Source organism: Capsicum annuum, chromosome 9, assembly GCF_002878395.1.
Source record: "Capsicum annuum cultivar UCD-10X-F1 chromosome 9, UCD10Xv1.1, whole genome shotgun sequence".
Taxonomy (NCBI): domain Eukaryota; kingdom Viridiplantae; phylum Streptophyta; class Magnoliopsida; order Solanales; family Solanaceae; genus Capsicum; species Capsicum annuum.
In genome coordinates, this window is record NC_061119.1 from 54,424,930 (window position 1) to 54,440,116 (window position 15,187).

Sequence of the window (15,187 nt, forward strand, 5' to 3'; positions counted from 1 at the left end):
CTCTTTCTTGTGACTAACTGTTTCATAAACCTCGCGTATCCAGACATCTGCTCTAATACCTCAAGAAGTGGTATGTTCAATCTCAATTCTCTTAGCATCATAATAAATTGTTTAAACTTACATTCCTCTTTCTTCTGCACCAGTCACTGAGGAAAAGGTGAGGGTGGTCTCATAATTTGTCTTACCTCTGACTCAATGATCAGACCCTTACCTTTATTTTTAGAAACTGTATCTCTGTCATCTTCTACCTTTTCTAGCTTGGCAACATGTGTCTCGGCATCAACAAATTTCTGTAGCAGGCATTGGGGGATACATAGTAGTGATGCTACTCCTCATAGTAATAGAAAATACGTGACTATTATTTTTTTAATTTTGCACCATGTTGCTCGGAAAGGTACCTGGCTTCCTCTGGTTCAGATTTTTTTGACATCTGATCAAACTGGTGCTCCAGCTGCTTAAAGCAGTGGCATGTGACTCGACCTTCCGAGCCAATCCTTAAAGGTTTTGAGCCATAAATTCTTTGAGTATCTCTGAGGACAAGTTTATTTCATAAATTCTCTTAATAGGAAAATTTAGCCCCCTAGTAAATTATCTTGTATGTCGGATAAGTTACCTTTCCTTTTTTACCTTTGGTATAGAGAAAAGCATATGATCTGCCTACTTCTTCAAGGATGCAACATTCTCTTTAGTCGGAGTTGGGTGAGGCTTCTTGGTGGTGACTTTTTTGATAACCACCTTGACCTTATTAGCTGAGAGATCATCACACTTGGTGGTTGTAATGTCATCAATCCTTTTCTCCTTCATGACATAATTTTACTAAATGGCATTTGGTTCATTTCTAAATCTTTATATATTGAAGTTGTCTTTATTTAGATTTAACATGTTATTTAAAAAATTTATTTTTCATTTCCCAAAGTAAATTGTTTGGTAAAATAAGTGTTCAGGAATTTTGTGTTCTTTGCCTATATGACGGATAGAAAATACCCCAATAGTTTCTAGTTTGATTGCGTGAATCTGAAAATTTCCCTCCAAATGTATCTCAGACATTCAATATTTTTGGTCTATGTTGTCTTTGAAATATATAACTATCTTCATTACTAATTCTTTACTTTCTTTTCATTCTATATGTACACTTCAGAGCAAATGGATTTTTAAGACTCTCGCTAATGAAGTCTCAAAATGAGACTTGACGTTCGAGCAAGGAGTCAGATTTCATATTCTCAAATCAAATCAGCTAGCAGTATAGTGCCTCTTTTCTTCTTCCACACTTTATTTTTCTTGTATATTCATGTTATTATCTTGCACATTAATGTTTGGAGTTTGTATCTTGCTTGCTCATATTTGAACTAAAATCAATTTTATTAGATATGATAGCCAAATTTAATTGTTTCTCTCCTCACCTTTGTTGGGTATTGAACTTAGCATAATAACTAGGCTTCGACATTTAATTTATATCGTTAAAAGGCTAAAATTTGGTAGGTAAAAGACATACCTTTTAGAATAGTTGACTTGAGTTTTTCAGAATTCTTTAATGCTTCTTTAATATGAAATAGTAGCCTATTTTTAGAATCAAGTTAGTTTGTCACTAATTAATAAAATTGGATTAATAAGAATATAGATTTTTGCGGTAGGCGAATTTATCATCACTAGACTCAAAAATTGGCTTTAATTATTTTGGATATAGTAAATCAACTTTCTTTTCTCATCAGTTTCAAATAAAAGATAGTACTTTTTCAATTTGATTCCATGAAGCTTTTTCTTAAGATTTCAAATGACGAAAAAAATGTCTTTTAAAAAACGTAATCCTTTTCATAATAAAAATAAATAAATTCTCAACTCATTATGGATTAAAAACATTTATTTTTATTTTTATATCTATTTTCAAATGATTCATTTAGTGTAGGTAATTAACCATCTTATTTACTTTTATTTTTATAAAATTCAACTAAAAAAAGCAAAAGAGTCATATTTTAGAATTAAAAAAATGTGAAGTTCTTAACATAATTAACCTTTTTTAATTATTATTCGAAAGCTTTTGTAAGTAAATGATTTTAAATAATTTTCTTTTTGACAAAATAAGGTTGCATTATTTTTAGGAGTTACTTTTGATAATTTTTGAAAAGCGGGTGAATATTTCTATACTTTTCTAATCTTTTTCTTATAATTAATTAGCATGTTTTATTAAATAAGATATATTCGTTATACCTAGCTTATATGTTTTCTTAATTCAATTTAATTTTCTTAAACTAACCTAAGTTTGCCGGTTAACCGTAGTTGGCGGATCCTTTAGGATGCCTAATCCCTTCTCTTTTGGATAATTAAAAATCTTACCTAGAATTACTTATGTTTAGTACACCTTAAAATTAAGCCTTTATTTTATTTTAATCACATAGTTTGTATAATAGGTCTCCTAATTCACCGTAGAACTAATTAGGTGGCACTTTCTTAATTTTATTTAGAGGGTTCCAATATGTTGTATCTCAGTTTGATCCGTGTTAAAATGATGTATAACAACTTAACGACTCCTTGGAGAATTATAGGTTCTAAACATAACAAACTTAGGTTAATAATTAAGTTTTTTATAATGTTATTTGTTTCACCCTAATTGTCTTGATCTATCATGTTTGTGTGGCATAAATTGTTTATTTGCTATTATTTTGTATAAATTGCTTATTTGTTTTTTGCTTTACATAAATTGGCATTCCGTTCATATTTTCTCAACTTTAGAAAAATGACACTCACACACATTGTACATGCAGATTGTACATTGTACTTTTTTAAAATTCGTTCAAATCACCTTGTTTTAGAGAATCAGCGCATACGTGGAGTAAACGGGAGTTTTACTGCCGCGGGACAGCATGCCTTCTCATATAGGAAATCCAAGTTCGTGTCTACCCAAATCTTAGAAAATCTTAAGATAGAGCTTTACCATCCTTGATTTAGGCTATTCATGCATAAACATTAGGTGGATTGACCTATGGTGTCATTCCACAAATAGGAGAACACCTTTTATGTCAAATGGGTTTCATAACCTAATGACGACCCTCATATTATGTGCAGAGATAATGATAAATTAATTTAAGTCAAACTTTAATCAAATTTATTTTGAAAAATTCTAACTCCAAATTCGAGTAAGGATCAATTTATCGGAATCTTAATTAATATTTGGCGTTTAGGCCTACCTCCAACATAAAGGAGTCACCCGCATATTAGGGTGTATTATTTAACATACTTGTGTTATTTGTACTGTAAATTTGCTTGCTTAGGTGCTACTTGATCTACATGAATTTATTTGTTATATAATTTGACTTGATATTTATTTGCTAACTTCACCTTTGTTTTGTCCTTATTTTCAGAGAAGAAAAATAAATTTACATTTATATATCTCCTTATTATCTATTGCATTTTCACATAATTTATATCATGACATTTCTTCAAAATTCTAGTATTGTAACACTTTTGTGCTTAGCGCATTTTAACGATTCTAGAGCACCATTTAGAAAATTATCTTAAGCCCGTCGAATTCTCAGTATTTCAATCAAGGTTTTATCCCCTTTTACGATCTTCTATACGGTTCACTTTTTTTCTTTAAATTTTCAATGAGTTTAATTCGCCATTATTTTAAATTCTTCCTCAAGTTTCAATGCTGGTGTCCGTATTTGTTAAAAATTTCCTTCTACTCTGTTAACGTAGGCATAATTCTTCACAAATATTTTTCTAGCTATTTTCCTAAATCATTCATTTTAAATTTTGTCAGACTCATGCTAAGTTCAAACTATTAGATTTTCCACCTTTTCAATTTCTTCCAAGTCCTTTCTTTACGGGTGTAATCTTCCGGTTGCAACGACGAAACATTTAGCCCATTAGTCTCATGCTTCGTAGTATCTATTTAGTACCAATCTACGCATGGAGCACTTGCTCACACTCTCAATTTATTCTGACCTTTTATTAGCCTTTATGCCATTTTTTGTTTCTTAAGTTGGTAGATGTTCAAATGTATTTACACAAACTGTCAAATCACACTTGACTTTATGTGTTCAGTTTTCTTCATTAAATTATTTTAGAGCGACGACCCAAGTTTGATACTTCCTTAAAGTTTCACTCGTTCAAAATGCTTGTTTCGTTCCTCTCTTGGGATTATTGGAACTGGTCTTTCCACACTCATTCTAAATTCAAGCTTTAGCACGTAATTAGAAAATAAATTCTTTTGACATTTTCTTCATCCTTGATATCTTTTTAAATCCAACAACATTGAATCAGAAATTTGAGTCACTCACAATCCTTTGTCTTATTAAAGTTTTGTCTTTGTGATTTCCATTTGCTTATTAATTATTATCTCGAGCCCATATCCCTCACAGGGCTTGATCTATTAGGTTCTTTTTAATCGTATCTCTAAAATGCTCTACTCTTAGCCTTTCACATAACTATTTAATGCTTATCAAGTGTTTCATTTTCCTTCCAAAGGTTACTTAAGTTGAGCACCAAAGGTGATTCAAGGAAAATATGACCGACCAAATTACTTTGATTGACCTGGTTGAGGATGAGTTCGACTGTGAAGAACAAGAATCGCATCAAGATAAAGTTGCTAATCTTGAGACAAAAGTGTCACAAATGGAGCAAGAAATTGATGGTATGAAAGAAATGATAGTCGACCTTATGAATCCATTCACAATACTCACCCTTTGGCACTACCATATCTCCCACCTTTGAAGGGTCAGAAGCATACTCACCCTTTAGTAGTGCCGTACTTTTCACTTTTGGTTATAATGCCCAATTTTTCTCCAACATGCACTTATTCTCGCCAAAAAAGACATTCAAAAACTTGGTGGAGATGATCAAACGTAAAGCAAATGGTGGGCGACATTTTAATATTGAGACTAATTAGATTTTCTTCAAAAATGATCTTGTTTTATCTTTTGAGATAGATTATGGCGATATTCTAATATATGACGGGTAGGTAGTCTCGTAGACCACCTGAAGGAATATGTTGATTGGGTGAGAAATATCGGACAAGATAATGAACTAAAGATGAGACTTTTTGTTGGGACACTTATGGGGCCAGGTTTGATGTAGTATGCAAGGCAAGATATGTGGAAATGACCTTTTTGGGGCAACCTAGTCGATGATTTTGTCAATAAATATGGGTCTCCTAGCAATATTCTTAGAGGATTTGGTCCGTTGAAAAGGAAATCCATAGAGTTTTCAAAGGCTCCAAAAGGAAAAGAACCAAGATATTATTTTTCCGTAATTTTGCAAGCACTTATATCAGATCCGGGAAGAACTCCAGTAATGGTTTGCTTGAGCATGATGATTAAAGTATGATGAAAACTATGTTAAAATATGTCATCTAGGAACTATGTAGTAGTATGATCAGTTTTTGAGTAGCATCTTTTGTGGAACAATTATGTACTTTTATGAATTTAATGATCAATTCTTTGTATATTTTTAAATTTTCTTTTATGTAAACCAAACTACGGTTTACATGATTTTATAGGTGGATACGTAGGCAGCCCATATGAGGACGCGGTCATATTTAGCACAGGATTTCAATATTCATCTATTATGTAATTGAACTATGTTCGACCTGATTATCTATTGGACATATGATCCGTAGGCAATATACATAAGTTTGGGTCTCTTTATTATATATTTTTATCTTCCCCCAATAACGGAGAAGGAAGTTGGGTCAAATTTTTATACGCAAAGACAAGGCATCATCATTAGGTTTGTCTTCAAGACTGGGACAAATTTTAGGATACGTCAGAGTTATCAAATTATAAGAATCAAGCTAGAGTCAAGCTTTGGTGTTCGACATAAATCAACCTTTCTTTTGATACTACTCCAAATCGATTGTTACTTTCCTTTTACATCTCAAGCGTTGGATCCTACTAGCTAAGAAGTCTTTTGATTTAATCATTTCGCAAGTAAGATCATCTCTTCTAGTCTAGACCTCTTTCTTAGGATCATCACGTATTAATTTTTTCTCAAAAATTTTATTATTATTATTATTATTATGTGTATTTCGCATGTACTAACACTTTATTTAATGTTTAAAGTTTCATTTTTGCTTAGAGACTGGCTGACATGAACACTATTTTGATTGTAAATTTACACCAAGGATGATACTATAATTGCAGATAAGTTTGAAGCATTCAATATTGATATGGGTTTAGTGCAAGCTCAAAATGATAGCAAGAAGAATATGGTCCGAAGAAATATTGTGGTCAGTCTGCCAAGTACTTTTAGCCTTCTTCCTATCACTACCACAACTTCCAACTCAACCAAAAACATTTAATTATATCTCCTCGCCCAACTCCCACCTATACAATCTCTCTGCAAATGACATCAATATATACTGTCAATCCCAAAAAAATTTAGCTTACTATGATGCTAAATATTTATTCTCCCACAATTATGCTTCCTTGTAAGGAGAATAAGCGTGACTAACCAGCAGTTTATCAAAATACAAAGCGTGGAAAAGAGATTCTGTAATTCACCACAAAATTTTTGGCAAAGAACTCTATAATCTAAGAAAAGCACTTGATGAAGAGTTGCACTTAAGAAATTATTAGAGTCTAAAGTAAGAAGATTTGTGTGTGCACCCAAATGATGAGCTTCCACCAGGGTATAAGCTACTAAAATTAAACACTTTCAGTGGGGAAGGAGATCTTGTTGCTCACTTTAGGATTACTGCAGCAGGTTAATTAGAATTGGACATGATGAAGCCATGCAAGTGAGATTATTTATTCAAAGTTTATCAAGATTGGCACTGGCTTGGTATACCAAGCAATACTTTGTCAAATGGCACACATGGTAAGATATAACTTGTGATTTTTTAAGGCAATATGAGTGTAATATTGGAGGCAATGTGTACATGGCCGATTTTCTAAAAGTAAAGAAGATGTCGCATGAATCCTTTCAATCATATGCCACGTGATGGAGATTAAAAGCTTCAAAGATACATCCTCCACCTCCCAAAGAAGAATTAATCTCATCCTTCATCCAAATTCAAGAAGGCCTATAGTATGATAAGTTGTGTGGAACTTGTGCATGCAACTTCTTCGATTTGATTCAAATTGGAAAAGAGATAGAAACTGGCATTCAAGAAGGAAGAATTATAGAAAACTTATCAACACAAATTGTTCATCCAGTTTTCTAATCAAAGATATCAGAAAATTTACAAAGTGTATGCACTGCATCTTTTGTGCATCACCCGCAATACCATCAAAGTCACCAATTTTTACAATCTCATGCTTCTTTTAACTTTTGTAATGTGTATCAAAAGCCTCCTTATCAGTAATTTTCTTATAATAGCTTTCAGCAATTATTTCACTAAGCATAATCTACCTCGCAACCATAGAAGAAGATGAAATCTTACTCCCTTACTCCTCTGGATGAGCCATTGGTCAATATATTTGAGAGATTAAGAACTGAGTGACTTCTGCAACCTAAAAAAGATTCATGCATAAGTATCTATCTCCAAATTTTAATTTATCCAAAAGTTGTGCTTATTATTAAAATATTTAAGGACATGACACTGAAGATTGTCCAGCACTAAGATTCAAGATTCAAAGCATGATTGAAAAGAGCAAGATAAAGTTGTAGCAAAAGCCTTCAATCAACAATGGTAATATCACAAATAAGGATAAAATTTGTGTTAAGGGTGATCCGTCGAAATTGGCACCAAGGCTCTTGAAGAGAAACTGTGCAACAAGTTTGTAAGACTGACAAAGACATCACTTTGAAATTTGAGATTATGATTTTGTCTTTTCTTCCTTTATAAGTAGCTACTATTTGTAACTTAGTACCACTCTCATTTTCCTCTTATATAAGTAGTTTTCCTTTTTAAACTCTTTTATGAACTACATTTCCTATTAGAAATATGATACGTGGGCGCCTATTCTAGGTTCGATCACAATATTATAAAAAATTCATCTCCCTCATAGCCAAAATGGGGATAGCCTTATAGATAGTCTATCACCATTTTGCAAAGCAAAAGTTTAAGATCTGGATCCATATTCATATCATCACAACACAGTAGTAACATAATTACAAGAAACACAAATTCAAAGTCAAAAGTTTATGATTCAATGGAAGGCAATCATTTGCTTTTATACTAACAAGTTTTCTTTGAGTGACATGGGAATAATTGCATTGAGAATGCATGCTAAGTCTTGTTCCTTTTGTGGAATAATATGAACATGTTATGTATATCCATGTATATGAGTATATGTTCGAGAATGTTGATGAGCCTTTATCTCTTGAGTAGCATGCAAAATACCTGTAAGTATGGATACGTGTATAAATGTGATTTAATGTGATATATTGTCTTGTAGTTGAATGATGATGTTATTTTATCCTTATCCTTGAGTTACATGCTAGTATTCCAACCGCTAACCATCTCTGGACGCAATGTCCCCATGCGACATAGTGGTCGGAGTATTTTCTTCTCTTCCTGTGCAAAGAGTAGACTATCAAAGTGTTTCGTGCATTGACTTTAGAGTGGTGAGCTTCCTTTCTTTTAAAGACATACATCCTTAGTCTCCTATCTTTAGACTTAGCCTAGTTTAGCTTGTTTTGGCTATTGTGGGTGCTTGTCACGATATATACCTTTCTAAACTCTGATTTGTATAGAGGTATTGTAGATGACTATAGACTTGGGATATTAGTTAATTGGTGAATCTAATGAAAGGGTTAGACATTTCTAAGTTATGACTTACATTATGTTTTTTGCTATCTTATTGAAGGGTCGAGATTCATTCTACCCATGTGATGTATATTGATATTAGGTTGGGTTATTGCGGTGACCTCTGGTTCATGTAAGCTTGAGGTGCCCATACGACATGGCCCATTTTTGGGGCGTGTCAAGTTGGTATCAGTGCCTAGGTTCATGGTCAGTTGGGTGTCCATAATACCGTGTTAAGTAGAGTTTCTTTCAGGGGTGTGAAGTGTTCCACACTTATAAAAGAGAAGCTATAAGACATTTTAGGAAATATTTATCTTTCTTGTGTATCAATCTCAAGCTATAGAGTCTAAGGTTTTGAATTCCTTTAATTTCCATTTGCTATCTTTTAGATCATGCCAGTAATGAGATTTGAGGTTCAAGCAAACACTTCAGCCTCGACTAAGGGCCCAAGACAGAGCTTGTATAACTTTTGGAGTTTAGACATAGGCTAAGGCAGCGATATTAGACCATCTTTATGGGGTTCCACCTGTCCCCACCAACCCTGACTATGAGAGTGACCCTTTTATTCCGTCACCTCAAAGGGATGCTACTAATGTCGAGTTTCATTTCTCTATCAACCTCTTAACTTAATTGGTAGACTCTTGATAGGAGCATGGTGCTCCAGCTACCATTTCTTCTGAGACCACAAAAATTGGCCAATTTATAAGGTTAAGCCCTCCTATGTTCTTTAGTACAAAGATTGAGAAGGATCCTCAAGGTTTTGTTGATGAGATGGAGAAGATCTTCCAAATCATGCATGCTTCAGAGATTGAGGCCATTGAATTTGTTTCCTACTAATTAAAAGATGTAGGGTACCAATAGTATGAAGAGTGGGAGTTGTCTAGAGGTGTTGATGCTAGTCTCGTTATGTGGGAGGATTTCTCTAAGGTTTTTAAATAGTTTCTTTCCTCAAGAGGTGAGGAAGGCTAAGGGAAAAGAGTTTATGAACTTGAAGTAAGGGAGGATATATGCATAAAAGTATTCCTTAAAATTCCATCAATTATCAAGGTATGCTCCCGAGATAATTTCTAGCATGATGGCTAGAATGCATAAGTTTGTCCCGGGATTGTCTCGTAAGTTAGTCCTAGAGAGCAAGGAGACCTTGTTGATTGAGAACATAGACATATTTAGGTTAATCATGTATATGCAATAAGCAGAAGAAGAGAAAAAGAAACAAGTTAAGTTGAGTGAAAGACAAGGTAAGAAGTTTAGACCCTTCGAGTTTAATAAGGGAGGTAGTGGTAAGTGACCCAGAAAGAAGTGGGCGAGTCTGAGATCTTTGTCCTCGATTAATGCCCCTTACCTGAAGTCGTTGGGTGATTGTTGGTCTTAATATAGTGGTGGGTTTTGGGCATAAGGTGCCTAATTTTAGGCTAGTGGTGCCTAGTCGGCTCTACCCTGCCCTCCTTGCAGATTCTGTGGTTAGAGTCATTATGGTCAGTGTGAGAAGGGGAAAGGCAGATACTTTCATTATGGTCAGTTCAGGCACATATAGAGAGAGTGCCCCTATCGAGCGGCTTCTTCATCCTAAAGGGCCCCTATTGCTACTCCAGCTACTCCCGCACCAAAGGGTGTCATGTCTACCTTTACTTCTATTTCTGTCATCGGTGCTGGCTAGAATTGCTTGTATACACTAGCTACTTACCAGGATTCTAAGGCATCTCTTGATGTTGTCACGTGTATGTTGAGATTTTTCTCCCGTGATATGTGTCATTTGCTTGATACAGGGTCTTCTCTTTCTTATGTGACCCCGTATGTGGCTGTGCATCTTGATTATGGTCCCGAAAGTATGTCAATTTCTTTTTCTATATCTACCCTGGTGGGAGACTCTGTGGTTGTTACAAGAGTCTATAGAGAGGGTGTGATATCTATTGGTGGTAGAGACACTCTTATAGACTTAGTAGAATTGGACATGGTTGATTTTGATGTCATTTTGGCAATGGATTGGTTACACTCCTACTATACTTCTTTAGATTGTTGGGCCCATAGGGTCACTTTTAAATTCCCTAATGATACGATCATTATGTGGGAAGAAGGTTCCTTAGTGCCTAAGGAAACGTTCATTTCTTATCTTACAGCCCGAAGGTAGATTTTGAAAGAGTGTTTGTATCATTAGGTCCGAGTTGAAGATTCTAACTCAAAAGAGACTTCTCTAGAATCCATTCTTGTGGTAAATAAGTTTCTTGAGATATTTTTCGATGATCTTCTTGGTGTTTCTCCCGATAGGGAAATTGATTTTGGGATTGGTCTTGTTCTGGGTACTTGTCCGATCTCTATTCCTCCTTATAGAATGGCTCCGGTGGAGATAAAAGAGCTTAAAGAGCAATTAAAGAACCTCTTATTTAAAGTTTCTTATCCATCCTAGTGTGTCTCCGAGGGGTGCTCCCGTGTTGTTCGTGTACAAGAAGGATGGTTCCCTTCGTATGTGTATTAATTATCATCAGTTAAACAAAGCGACCAAAAAAAATAAATATCTTTTTCCTAGGATAGATGATTTATTTTATCAACTTTGGGGTGCAAAGTGTTTCTCTAAGATTAATCTTAGATTGGGTTATCATCAGCTTAATATTAGGGATACGAATATCCATAAGACTACTTTTAGAACTCGGTATGGTCACTATGAGTTTCTTATCATGTCCTTTGGGTTGACCAATGCCCTGGCGGCATTTATAGATTTGATGAATAGGGTCTTCTGTCCTTTCGTGGACATGTTTGTCATTATCTTCATTAATGATATCTTAGTCTACTCTAAGAGTAAGGCAGATCATGTAGATCACCCCCATGCCGTATTACAAAATTTAAAGGATCATCATTTGTATGTCAAGTTCTCCAAGTGCGAGTTTTGGTTGAAATTCCTAGCTTTTCTTGGTCATGTCATCCCTAGTGAAAGGATTATTGTAGATCCCTAAAGAATTGCAGCGGTTAAGAAGTAGCCTAGACCTACGACTCCAATTGATATTCGGAGCTTCTTGGGTCTAGCCGGTTACTATAGAAGATTTGTGGAGAATTTTTCGACAATAGCTGCCCCATTGACCAAGTTGAACTAAAAGAAGGTCAAGTTCTTGTGGTTCGATGCATGTGAGAGTTGTTTTAAGAATTTGAAAATTAATCGACTTTGACTCCGATTTTGACCTTGACAAAGGGTAGTGATAGTTATATGGTTTATTGTGATGTTTCTCATATTGGTCTTGATTGTGTGTTGATGCAACATAGTAGGGTAGTTCCCTATTGTAACGCCCCAAAATCTGATCCTGAGATGTCACACGATGCTCAAGACTATGAGTAGCCTTAAGCTAGCCCTGTCTGCATACTATTGAACCTAAATCTTATAATAATAAAAATATAGACATAAAAGTCATACTGAATGCAGAAGCTGTCTATAATATCTGAGAATGATTTGAACATAATATCTAAAACATCAAAACTGAATAATCTACATCAAAACTAGTAGTCTGATAAGCCCCTACTACTAATACTAGAGAGTCACTGGGACAAACCCTCAACTAACTCAAACTGTCTGAAAGGAAATGCTAAATCTCATAAACTGATAAACTATAAAATCTGAATCAATAAGTCCCCAAACTATAAGGACTCACCAACTGTCGAATGTAGATGGAGATGCTCGAACTACTCACGCTGCTGACACTGAGCACCTGAACCTACATTATGAGACAATGTAGCACATAGACGTATATGTTGATCAGTACTTTGAGGATGTACTGAGTATATGAGGGTGGTATGCATAAGCAAAACATTATCTCATAGTCATCATTTATAAAACAATGCATGCTAAATGTAAATGACTTACATAAGATGGAATATTTGAAATACTGAAATATGTAGCAATAAGAAGCAAAACATACTTTATAAATCTTGTGAGCTATAATATTTAGCTCCAAAACCTATACTTGTATTCTCCCTTTAAATCATTCTATCTAAGTGTAGAAGGACTCACTATTGAATCTAAAATTTGAAAGCTAAAATTTATAGCTATTATCTTTTCTGTAAGGAATAATTTGAGTAAAACTTGTGAGCCTTTACACTTGGTTTTCTAAAAGCTTTTCTGTTCTCCTTTTACTATTAAGCAGAATACTTTATCTTAAAGTCATTGCTGTTAGGCTTTTAAACTTTTACAGAGGTTTTCTTAACCAACATAAACCATGCGAGCTATATGGAGTCCAACGTCTCGTCCTCTTATGGAAGAAACCTCATGTTAGGGAGATGTGTCATACTCTTGCCCGAAAGTATAACCTCAGCTAAGTGATCACAACTCTGCCCACTATGGGCACTTAATCTCAATCCTACGGTGGCACATAGTTTTGAGACATGAGACCTTGGAATCATACCCAACTCGGTGCTAAATACTACTCCTTTTAATTTGCTACGCTCGTCTCAATGGAAATCCACTTTAAAACTTGCATAAGAGTTTATTGTGAAACCAGTTATGCATTTATCTGAATAAATCTATAAATAAAGCTATGTTGCTTTCCATAATATCTAATAAATCTGTAAAGTGGATTCCAAAACTCATCTGAGGATCAAAAGATTAAAACTTTATTGCAAATCTGATATAATTAGCTCATAAGATGCTTAAAGCATCATCTTTCTCAAAATAACAATATTCAATCTTAGGGTAATAACCCATGTATCAAACTCATGTCAAAACATCATAATAATCATGCTTGATAATGAAAACAATGATAATTCATCTCAAAATCTATAATTTACTGCAATAGGCATGAAAATATGAAAATAGACATGCAATTCATCTTCAAAATATCTCAAAATCTCAAAACTTTGCAATTAGTAATAATGGGTATGAACCCTGATTCAAAATTCATGTATTATCATTCAAAATCATATGAATTTAATGTAAAAGCTTGGTTTTGGGCACAAGGATGGAAGAAGATCCTTGTTCATAAACCCCAAATACCTTGTTGGATGAAGGAACCTTGAATTTTGGATTCCTATTGGGTTCTTGATGATGGATTCTTGATTTTATTGCCCTGAAAATTCTCAATTTTAAGCTTTCTTGGAAAATCAATGGAGGATTTTGATTTCTTAGAGAAGAAGCTTTGGAGCTTTAGGGTTTTTCTTTTGAAGAGAATGATGAATAATGAGCACCAAGTGCTTTGAATATGAAAAATCTTGTGTTTTGCACTAATTGGAAGCTTGGAAAAAATCCAAAATACCCTCTTTAAACTCCTAAACGAAGCTGAAAAAACGTAACTGGGGTCCCGATTTAATGGGACATCGCAACGCACCACTATCACGGTGGCTTACTAAAATTTGACGATTGGAAAATTGGGGGCCTCTGCGATGTGGAGCTATTGTGTTGTCCCACTTAATTTTGACAAATTAAAAAATGGACCTCTCTGCGACACGCTAATATCACGGAGGTCCACCGAAAAATGACAATAATGAATTTAACCATCTCCGCGATACGATGACTACTCAGTGGCACACTGTCAACTTAAAAACATCTTAACTCCTTCACTGAGTGTTAGAATTGGGCAAATTTGATATTGATGGAAACCTTATTCAATTTTTCACACAATGGAAAGTCTAAATCTAAAAAATTCCATATGAAGTAAATGCTATTCAATTTGAAAGCTAACCCTTAATATTCTAAGAACGAATTTAAGCTAAGAAGAGTATGGGGTATTATACCTATGCTTTTAGGCAATTGAAAGTTTATGAGAAGAATTACCCTACTCATGACTTAGATTTGTTAGCCATGGTTTTTGCGTTAAAGGGTTGGCGACCTTATCTTTATGGTGTTTATGTCGATATCTTTTTCGATCATAAGATCCTCCAATATGTATTTACCCAAAAGAAGTTAAATCTTCAGCAAAGAAGGTGGCTCGATCTATTGAAAGACTATGATATAAGTCTTTATTACCATCCCGATAAGAAGAATGTAGTCGTCGATGATCTTTGTAGATTTTTCATGGAATGTTTGGCCCATGTGGATGAGTATAAGCGGGAATTGGTGAAAGACATCCACCATTTGGCTAATCTTAGAGTTTGATTTGCGGACTCCGAGGATGGTGGTGTATTTGTGCATTCGGTATCTTAATCGTCCCTTGTTGTTAAGATAAAGTTGAAGCAAGTATTGAAACTCAACTTGATGAAGATCAAGAGTAATGTGGGTCAACACAAAGTTACGTACATAATGATTGGTGGTGATAGCATGTTGAGATACCAAGGTAGGCTATACATTCCCGACGGCGATGGATTGAGAGAAAGGGTCATGTCTGAGGCTCATAGAGGTCGTTATACTATTTATCTTGGTTTCACCAAGATGTATCATGACTTTAGAGAGTTCTATTAGTGGGGTAATATGAAACATGATGTGGCTAGCTATGTAGTCAGGTATATGGTATGTCAACAAGTGAAATTTAAGGACATGAGGCCCGGTGGTTTGTACCAAGATATTATCATGCCTGAGTAGAAGTGGGA